This window comes from Panthera uncia, chromosome D2, assembly GCF_023721935.1.
Source record: "Panthera uncia isolate 11264 chromosome D2, Puncia_PCG_1.0, whole genome shotgun sequence".
Taxonomy (NCBI): Eukaryota; Metazoa; Chordata; class Mammalia; order Carnivora; family Felidae; genus Panthera; species Panthera uncia.
The window spans coordinates 79,402,211-79,410,820 of NC_064818.1; positions in this window are offsets into that span (position 1 = coordinate 79,402,211).

Genomic DNA, 8,610 nt, shown 5'->3' on the forward strand with positions numbered 1-8,610 from the left:
CCGACTGCAGAACTCCTTACTTTTCAAATGAAATATGCCGTTTCATAAGGAAAGTGGTTTCATCCCTGGAGACAAGGCATTGGCAGCGTGGGTCTCTATGTAAATGGCCAGCACCTTGGTAAGCCTTTTCACAAACACCAAACCAATGTAGATTTCACTGGCTGATCCCAAGGGGCGTGGAGTCCGGTCAATGTCACTGGTACATCTTCACGCCCAAAATTTATTTTCCCCTCTTTACGAGACAACCCATGCCGGTCACAGTGTTACCTCCTTTGATGCTCAAAATGGCCTTACGAGGAGGGCATGGTTATTACCCCAGTTTTACAGGTGAGGAAGCTGAGCCTCCTTGAAGAAACCCACCAGGGTCACCCAACCAGTAAGCCTCAAGCTAAGACTCTGCAATAATTAACGATCACTGTCCCTGCAGAAAGGGTAGAAATGGGACAGGGTCTGTAGACCTGGTAACATCTCTGAAGCGTGAGAAAGTGCCTGGGCTTTGGTGGCAGGGCCCCGGGTGACACCCCAGTGCCACCGTGTTCTAATGCTAGAACCTTGGACGAGCCACACAACCTCCAAGCCCGTGTCTGCTCCTCGGTCTGAGAGGCATACTGACACAGGCATTGTCGGGCTGGGATGTATGAAATGAGCTGAAGGAAGGTTTTTGTGGGCTCAGCACAGCGTCTGGGACACAACGGGCCCTCGAGAAAATGGACCGTGTTATCAGCCCCAGTTTTACGTCTAACTTTCATCTCAGAAAATCAAGGCCATAGAGATGTTTTGAGAGCCTATCCGTGGATCTTCCAGCCATCTTACAGCTGATTTCCGACAGGCCTGGAATCTGACGCACCATGTCTCTGGCCCTCGGTGTCTGGGCTGGCTCCCCTGGGGGAGAGTGCAAGGGCTGGGCGACCAGGTGTGATCGGGTGCACACGCCAGCGTTCCGTAAGCCGCGATGCCCGCTCGAGCACACGGTATTCAGTAATCACACCGCGACCTCGGTGCAACAAACGTTTAATGAGTACCTAACGTTTTGAGGACCCAAGTTAGGTGACGGGGTAACGAAGATGAATAGGGCATAGGAGTCCCTGCCTTTGAAAAGCTGGTAGCCTGACGGGGGGGTTGAGGTACAAAACAAGGCCTCTTTGAATGCAGCATGGATTTGATCATTTGCCCTCATGGGCTGTCTTCTGTTGACCCCCTCAATTGCAGTAAAACACACATAAAGGTACGATCGTCGTCACTTTTCAGTGTCCAGTTCTGTGGCATTCGGTATGTTCCCCTTTGTGAAACCATCAGGACAGCACCACCCCTCTCCAGGACCCTTTACCTTGTACACCTGAAGCTGTGCCCACGAAAGCTAACTCCCCCATTCCACACCCCCGGGCTCTGGGCGACACTATTCTACTCTCTGCCTCCCTAAATGTGACTGCTCCAGAAAGATAACATAAGCGGACTCACACAGCGCTTGTCATTTTGTGACTGCCTTGTTTCACCGAACGCGTCCTCAAAAGTCACGCGTGCCATAGCCAGTATCGGCATTTCCCTCCTCTTTGTTTTTTTTAAAACCCTATTTCTTTTTTTTTTTTTTAATTTTTTTTTAACGTTTATTTACTTTTGAGAGAGAGTGACATAGCGTGAGTCGGGGAGGGGCAGAGAGGGAGGGAGACAGAGAATCCGAAGCGGGCTCCAGGCTCCGAGCCGTCAGCACAGAGCCCGACGCGGGGCTCGAACCCATGAGCCGTGAGATCAGGACCTGAGCTGAAGTTGGACACTTTACGACTGAGCCATCCAGACATCCCGTCCTTCCTCTTTAAAGCTGAGTAATACTCCGCTGTGTGTATAGACCACATTTTGTGTATCCATTCACCTGTCGGTGGATGTTTGGGTCGCGTGTACCCTTAGCTATCGTGAATAATGCTGCCGTGAACCCAGCCATACAAATACTCCTTCGAGTTCCTGCTTTCAGTTCTTTCTGCAGGTTATCTTGTGCCTTTCGTTCTGAACTCCTGTTGGTCTTATTAGCTAATATTTTCTTAGCAAACGTTTGAGTTCTTTTTTGAGGAGTAGGGCAAAGAGACACGTGGATAGATCATTTTAGTAGCCCTCTTAAAAGCATCTCTGAAAAGTAATCGTTCCCTCCACCTTTTGTTCCCCTATGTACGGGGAGAGGGGAGAGGGAGGGGGTCATTTTAAGTCCCTCATTTTAAGTCCATGACAGAGGTAAGCAAGTAAGCAGAAGTGGCCTCTGTCGTGTAATCCAAATCCCTTCAACGGGGGCTCCAGTGTGAAAGGGAGAGAACGCACCTCCCCTCTCAAAAGAGAGTCTTGTGAGTTGGAGGGCAGCCCAGGTCAGCGGAAAACCGGGGCCTGGGGCTGGGGGGACAGGGGTTCTGCCAGGTTCCCAAGGAATGTGCAGCCTCCCCTAAGCAGGGGGCCTGGGTCTCGGCTGCAGGGAGGAGGAGTAGGAGAGGTTGAAAGAGGGCACTGTTTCCTCCTTTCTTGTGGCTTCAAAAGGGACACAGCGTGGGGCACCTGGGTGGCTAAGTCAGTTGAGCGTCCGACTTCGGCTCAGATCATGATCTCACAGTCCTTGAGTTCGAGCCCCGCATTGGGCTCTGTGCTGACGGCTCGGAGCCTGGAGCCCCTGCTTCGGATTCTGGGTCTCTGTCTCTCTCTGCCCCTTCCCCGCTCATGCTCTGTCTCTCTCTGCCTCTCAAAAATAAAGAAAACTAACTAACTAGCTAACTAACTAACTAACTAACTAAATAAATAAATAAATAAAAGGGACACAGCATGATGTGGCCTGCAAAGCCCAGACGGGCAGCGAGGACGTTGGGCCCAGATCCTACCTGGCCACTCAGCTGTGACCTTGAGCCGGTCAGCCCCTCTTCCTGGCTCAGCTTCCCCATCTGTGACACGTGGACTGTGCAGGGGCCTGCATGGCCTCAGGGACACCGTCTAGGTCTGCCATGCGGCCCTGCCCCGAGACATCAAGGGGTGTCAAGGTCACCAAGGAACATCAAGGTCACCAAACGAGCCATTATTATCTTGTGTTGAGAGTCACAGGGTGGTTTGATTTCAGAGGGGCCATTTCTGCCTTCACAGGTGGTGCCAGCAACCTGGGACCCTACTCTGGACACCAGTGAGCAGAAAGAGACCCCTACGTGGGCGTCCCCCCCCACCCCGTGTGCCCCAGGCTGCAACGGAACGCACTCAGCCGACTTGCAGCCAAGGCAGCGTCCTGCAGGATGAGCAAGGGGGAGTTGTTTGTTTGCTTTTAGTTCAGGCCTGGAGAGCAAGCACCACGCAGGGCAGAAAACCGGGCGGTCTTCGAAACCTCCTGCAAAAGGACCCGGAGTGACGTCCGGCCCAGCCGTAGAGCCACACGCTCCACGAGACTAAGACAACCTGTCGGCTCAGGGCGCGTTACGCAAACAAGCCGCAGGAATATTTTCATGAGACGTCAGCGTGGATTTCCTCTCCTTCCCGAGGAGCAACCTGACTCCAGTCTGTGGGTCTGGGCGGCTTCTCGTTTCTCGCCCTGCGTCCGCCTGACCTGGCAGGAGCCCGCGGAGAGGGAAACAGTCTCCCCCGTGAGCTGGACAGACGAGGGTGGCGCGGCACCCAAGGGCGCCCGGTCGTCAGTCTCTCATTTAGGTAAATGACGTGTAGGAGCCATTGGGCGCACACTGTATCTCGGGGCCCTGTCGGGGGAGAGAGCTGCCGGCCCTGACCCAGGTCCGAGAGCCCAGGCTCGGGGATGCTCACGCACACTCGGCCCTGCTCCCGGGTGTCTGTGCAGGAAGCCGAGTGGCCCCTCGTCTACACATCTCCCTGAAAGCTTAGCAGCTGCGCGGGCCAGATAGACAAGGTTGCTGTGTTCGCTGGGCACTGTTGGTTTTGAATGGTGTGGTTTTCCCATTTTTGTTACCACTGATGCTCCTGTTTAATGGGGCAAAGATCCAGAGCCCCATGTTCCCTGCCAGTCCCTCCTGCTCTAACAGACCCTATATGAGACCCAGGAAACCCACCCCCTTCAACGTGGAGGCACATAAGGAGAAAGGCTGCCGCAAATATCAGCTCGTCCACACCGGCCGCTTTGCAAGGAAAGGACACAGAGGCTCTGAGAGGGGCAGGGCTTGCCAGAGCAGCTCCAGCTGGGGAGCGGCAGAGTCCGTCGGGCTCCTGGGAGAGAGCCCTGCTCTCCAGCTCTCCTTGTCTTCTAACTCACCCCTCCCGGCTAGACTCCCCTCTCTGCAGCTGACTTTTTCTACTTTATTTTTAATTTTTTTTAACATTTATTTATTTTTGAGAGAGAGAGAGAGAGAGAGAGAGCGAGCACTCACGAGCAGGGAGGGGCAGAGACAGAGAGAGAGACACACACACGCAGAATCCAAAGCAGCATCCATGTTCTGAGCTGTCAGCACAGAGCCCGATGCAGGGCTGGAGATCACGACCTGAGCCAAGGTCGGACACCCAACCATCTGAGCCACCTGGGTGCCCCATTACTGTCCATCTTTCTGACTATAGGGTGGGTAGTGCCATCTCATTGTGGTTTCGATTTGCATTCTCTTAATGACTAAAATATTGTCTACTCTTTCATGTGATTGTTGGCTGTCGGTGTATGTCTCTGAAGAAACGTCTATTCAGACCCTTTGCTCGTTTTTAAATTGGGTTACTAGTCTATTTATAGCAACTGTAAGAAAAATATGTGTAATGATGCCTCCCTTTCCCCCACCCCCCTAAATGTGTAAACTGAACAACAGTGATTCTCAGACTCCCATAGACAGGGTTTCACATTAATGGACCTTCAGTGAGAGAGACATTATTTCATGGAAGCTAAGAGAAGGTCCTTTGGCGTTCCATAAATAAGAACTTGAGTTTAGTTTGACCACTTAAAATGTGTAACTTCGAGAGAAAAACAAAAACATGGGGCGCCTGGGTGGCTCAGTCAGTGAAGCGGCCGACTTCGGCTCAGGTCATGGTCTCGCGGTTTGTGAATTCGAGCCCCGCGTCGGGCTCTGTGCTGACAGCTCAGGGCCTGGAGCCTGCTTCGGATTCTGTGTCTCCCTCTCTCTGCCCCTCCCCTGCTCACGCTCTGTCTCTGTCTTTCAAAAATAAATAAATGTTAAAAAAATTAAAAAAAAAGAAAAGAAAAACAAAAACCCAGACTCTTAAATACATAAAACGAGTGGTTGGCAGAGAGGGAGTTGGGGGGTAGGGGGTAGGTGAAAGAGACAAAGGGGATTAAGACCTCACTTAGCGTGAAGAGCACTGAGTAATGTATAGAATTGTTGAATCACCTGAAACTAACATTACACTGTATATTAATTATACTTCAATAAAAAATAAATAACAAAAAAGTTTGTGACTTAGACAAGTTCCCGAACTCTCTGTGCCTCAGTTTCCCCATCTGCAAAACAGGGATGATGGTATCTGTTTCACTGGGTTATTATGAGCGGTGAGAGAGAAGACACACTGAAAACCCATAGGATGTGGCTTGGCATATAGAAAGCACTCGATAAAATTCATTTATTTCTCCAGGGAATATTTATGTATCACCAACCCTGTGCCAGGCACTAGTGTAGACCCTGAAGTCACGGCAATGGGCAAAATAGGCAGAACATCTCTGCCCGCGTGGAGTTTATATGCAGCTTAACATTTTAGCAAAAGTTAATGATTCTAGTTATTATTATAATTCAACATTTTTACTCTTGATTGCAAAATAAGTACCAGCTCATCAGAAACCAGAAACTAGAATGACAAGATAAAGTTTCACTAATGAACTTGAACTTTAGAGAGAGCTGAAGCATTAGCTTCAGTAATTACCACTCTCCTGCCGGCTCCCCGGAATAGCCTTTCCTTTCTCTCTACTTGCACAGAGACACAAAGGAGCGGTGCCTAAGGAGACACCCGGCCATGGGTCCACCGGCTCTTAGGAAGGTGAAAAAAAAGGAGCAAACACCAAGATTTAGCACTTTTAGGTGTCTGAGCAAAGAGAGGGAGAACACACCAATCTAAGGGAATTTTAGAAGCGTAAGAGCAGATATTTTTTCTAAATAGGCTAGAGACGTAAATGAGAAGGGTAGTTGGGCAGAAAGAGCAAAAGCAGAGCAGCTCCAGCTTCTTGAAAAACAGGTCAGGTGGGGCCGGGTGGGGCTGAACCTGAGACCGAATGAAGGGTAACACTGAGGAGCTCATCTGGGCATGAGATGCACAACTTAACCCGACTAAGTTGGGGCTGCACGATCACAGGAAACCCTGCTTTGTGCAGAGGGCAGTGGAAACCCATGAAACTGACCTGCACTGAAGGCCAGATTCACCATGGACTAGCCATGTGAACCGAAAAAGTCATTTGCCTTTTCTTAACTTCCTCATCTGAAAAATGGACTATCAATCCCAACCTCATCCATCAGGTTAGATTCTCAAGTCCTTCTAAGAGAATATTCCCACCATCTGGGATGGGAGGCTTCTAGAAGCACCTAGTTGTCGATGCCCAGCTTCCTGTGGGACTCTCTAAGATGCCCAGATGACCCCAGCCTCTTTGTGTGTGTGAGGGGAGATGTCAAACCTAAGAGGACAGGGCTATCAATAGGCTGCCTTTGGAAGACAGACACACAAATAGTCAGGGCAGAGGAATTTTCCCTATCAGATATCAAAATTTAAAAATGTAGAGAAAATGTCAGTGCATCGCTATAGGAATAAACAAAAAAAAATGACTAGTGGAAAAGAATAAGGAACCCAGAAAGAGACGCTCCCATATATGAAATGTGAAAAATAATGAGGTGGCACGGATAAAAACAAACCATAATAAACGACGCTGGGACAATTAGTTGTCAGTAGTTTAAAAACCAAAATCCATTCCCTACACCCTCCCATGCCCACAAATCTAAAAACTTAAATTGGAAAGGTAAGGCTTTGAAACTGTTAAGAGATAAAACAGTCATGACCTTGGGAAAGACATGATACCTTTAAAATGTCCCCAAAGCAAACATTACCAAATAAAAGTTTGATGAATTCAAGTATTTTTAAGAACTTCTGACCACTGATAGATGTGATAAAAAGAGGAGGCTATAAATTAGAATAAGGTATTTGCAACCCCCCAGAGAGTTAGTATAACAAGAAGAAAAAAACTTCCATAAATTAATTTGAGGAAGACTGGCAACCCAATGGAAAAAATAGGCAAAGACAGAACATACATTTCTCAGAAGAGGAATGTTCACTGAACAACTGAACTGAATAGATAGATATGGATACATATATCTGTTCGTTGAATAACCTCATAAGTAAATAGAGAAATGGAAATAAAATCATAATAAAAGACTGGTTCATATCTACCCAACTGGTAAAAAATAACAAAGCTAAATATTGGTAAAGACACAGGACAACAGAGACTCCCATATTTGGCAGACAAGCATCCGCTGACACAACCGCTGTGACCGTGACCTAGGGAAGGTGAAGATGATCTCGTTCTGATTTATAGTATTTCATCAAAATTCAGCACTTCGTTGAGTATAAGATGTACCATTCTCTTATGTATCACCACGAAAGAAAAAGCTTCCAATTATGCTCTGAGATGCCAGGAATTTTAAGACACATTCCGATTTCAGACATATTAAGATATAAGAAATTATGTGTCTTAGAATAAATGACATATGGTGTGTGTATAAGAAACCTGCTCATTGACACCAGAATTTCCAAGACTGTCCACAGCACCATTGCTCTTAATGACAAAATCCTGAAAACAACCACAATGTACTCTGATAGGAGAACTTATAAATAGTGAGAGAGTCAACAGCCCAGCAGTGAATATAAATAAACGACAGCTGCACACATTAACATGGATGACAAAAAGCAAATGAAAATAAGAGAAGAAATGAATGAAAGCACAGGAAAAAAAATGAAAGAAAAATTAGCAAAACCAAAACTGGGGTTTTTGAGGGAAAGAAAAACTAACAAAACCAATCAAGAAAGCCATGAAAAACACATACAAGTAGCCACTTCCAGGAATGGAAGAGGTGTTAAGACGACAGGCATGAAAAGGATAATGAACATGTTTTATGGGAATAAATTCAACACAGAAAAGATGCACAAATTGCTTTTAAAAAATACGACTTTACCAAAATTGACGCAAGATAAAACAGAAAGTCTTAGGAGTCCTATAGCTCTTATAGGAATTCAGTCATTATTAAAAACACCTTTTTATAAAGAAAACTCCAGGCACCGATGGCTTCACTGGAAACAATGAACAGGATGAGACAGCAGAAAATCAAATCTTAGCTCAGGCAGCCTGTAGGCATATATCGCAAAGATGAACTTCAAGAAGAAAGATAAGGCCAATACTACGAGACTCTTGGGAAATTAGAGGCAGCCAGCACAACCTACCACAGACTAACAGTAACATCTGATAAAGACGTTACAAAACATAGAGAGGAGGTACGAAAACTACAAATCAGTGTCCCTCCTAAACATAGACCAGTGGTTCTCAGCTGGGCTAATTGCCTCCTGAGGAATATTTGGCACTATCTGGAGACATTTCTGGTTGTCATCACTGGCGGAGTAGGTGCTGCTAGTGACTGCAGATGTTCCCTTCCAAGAAGTCACAGAGCT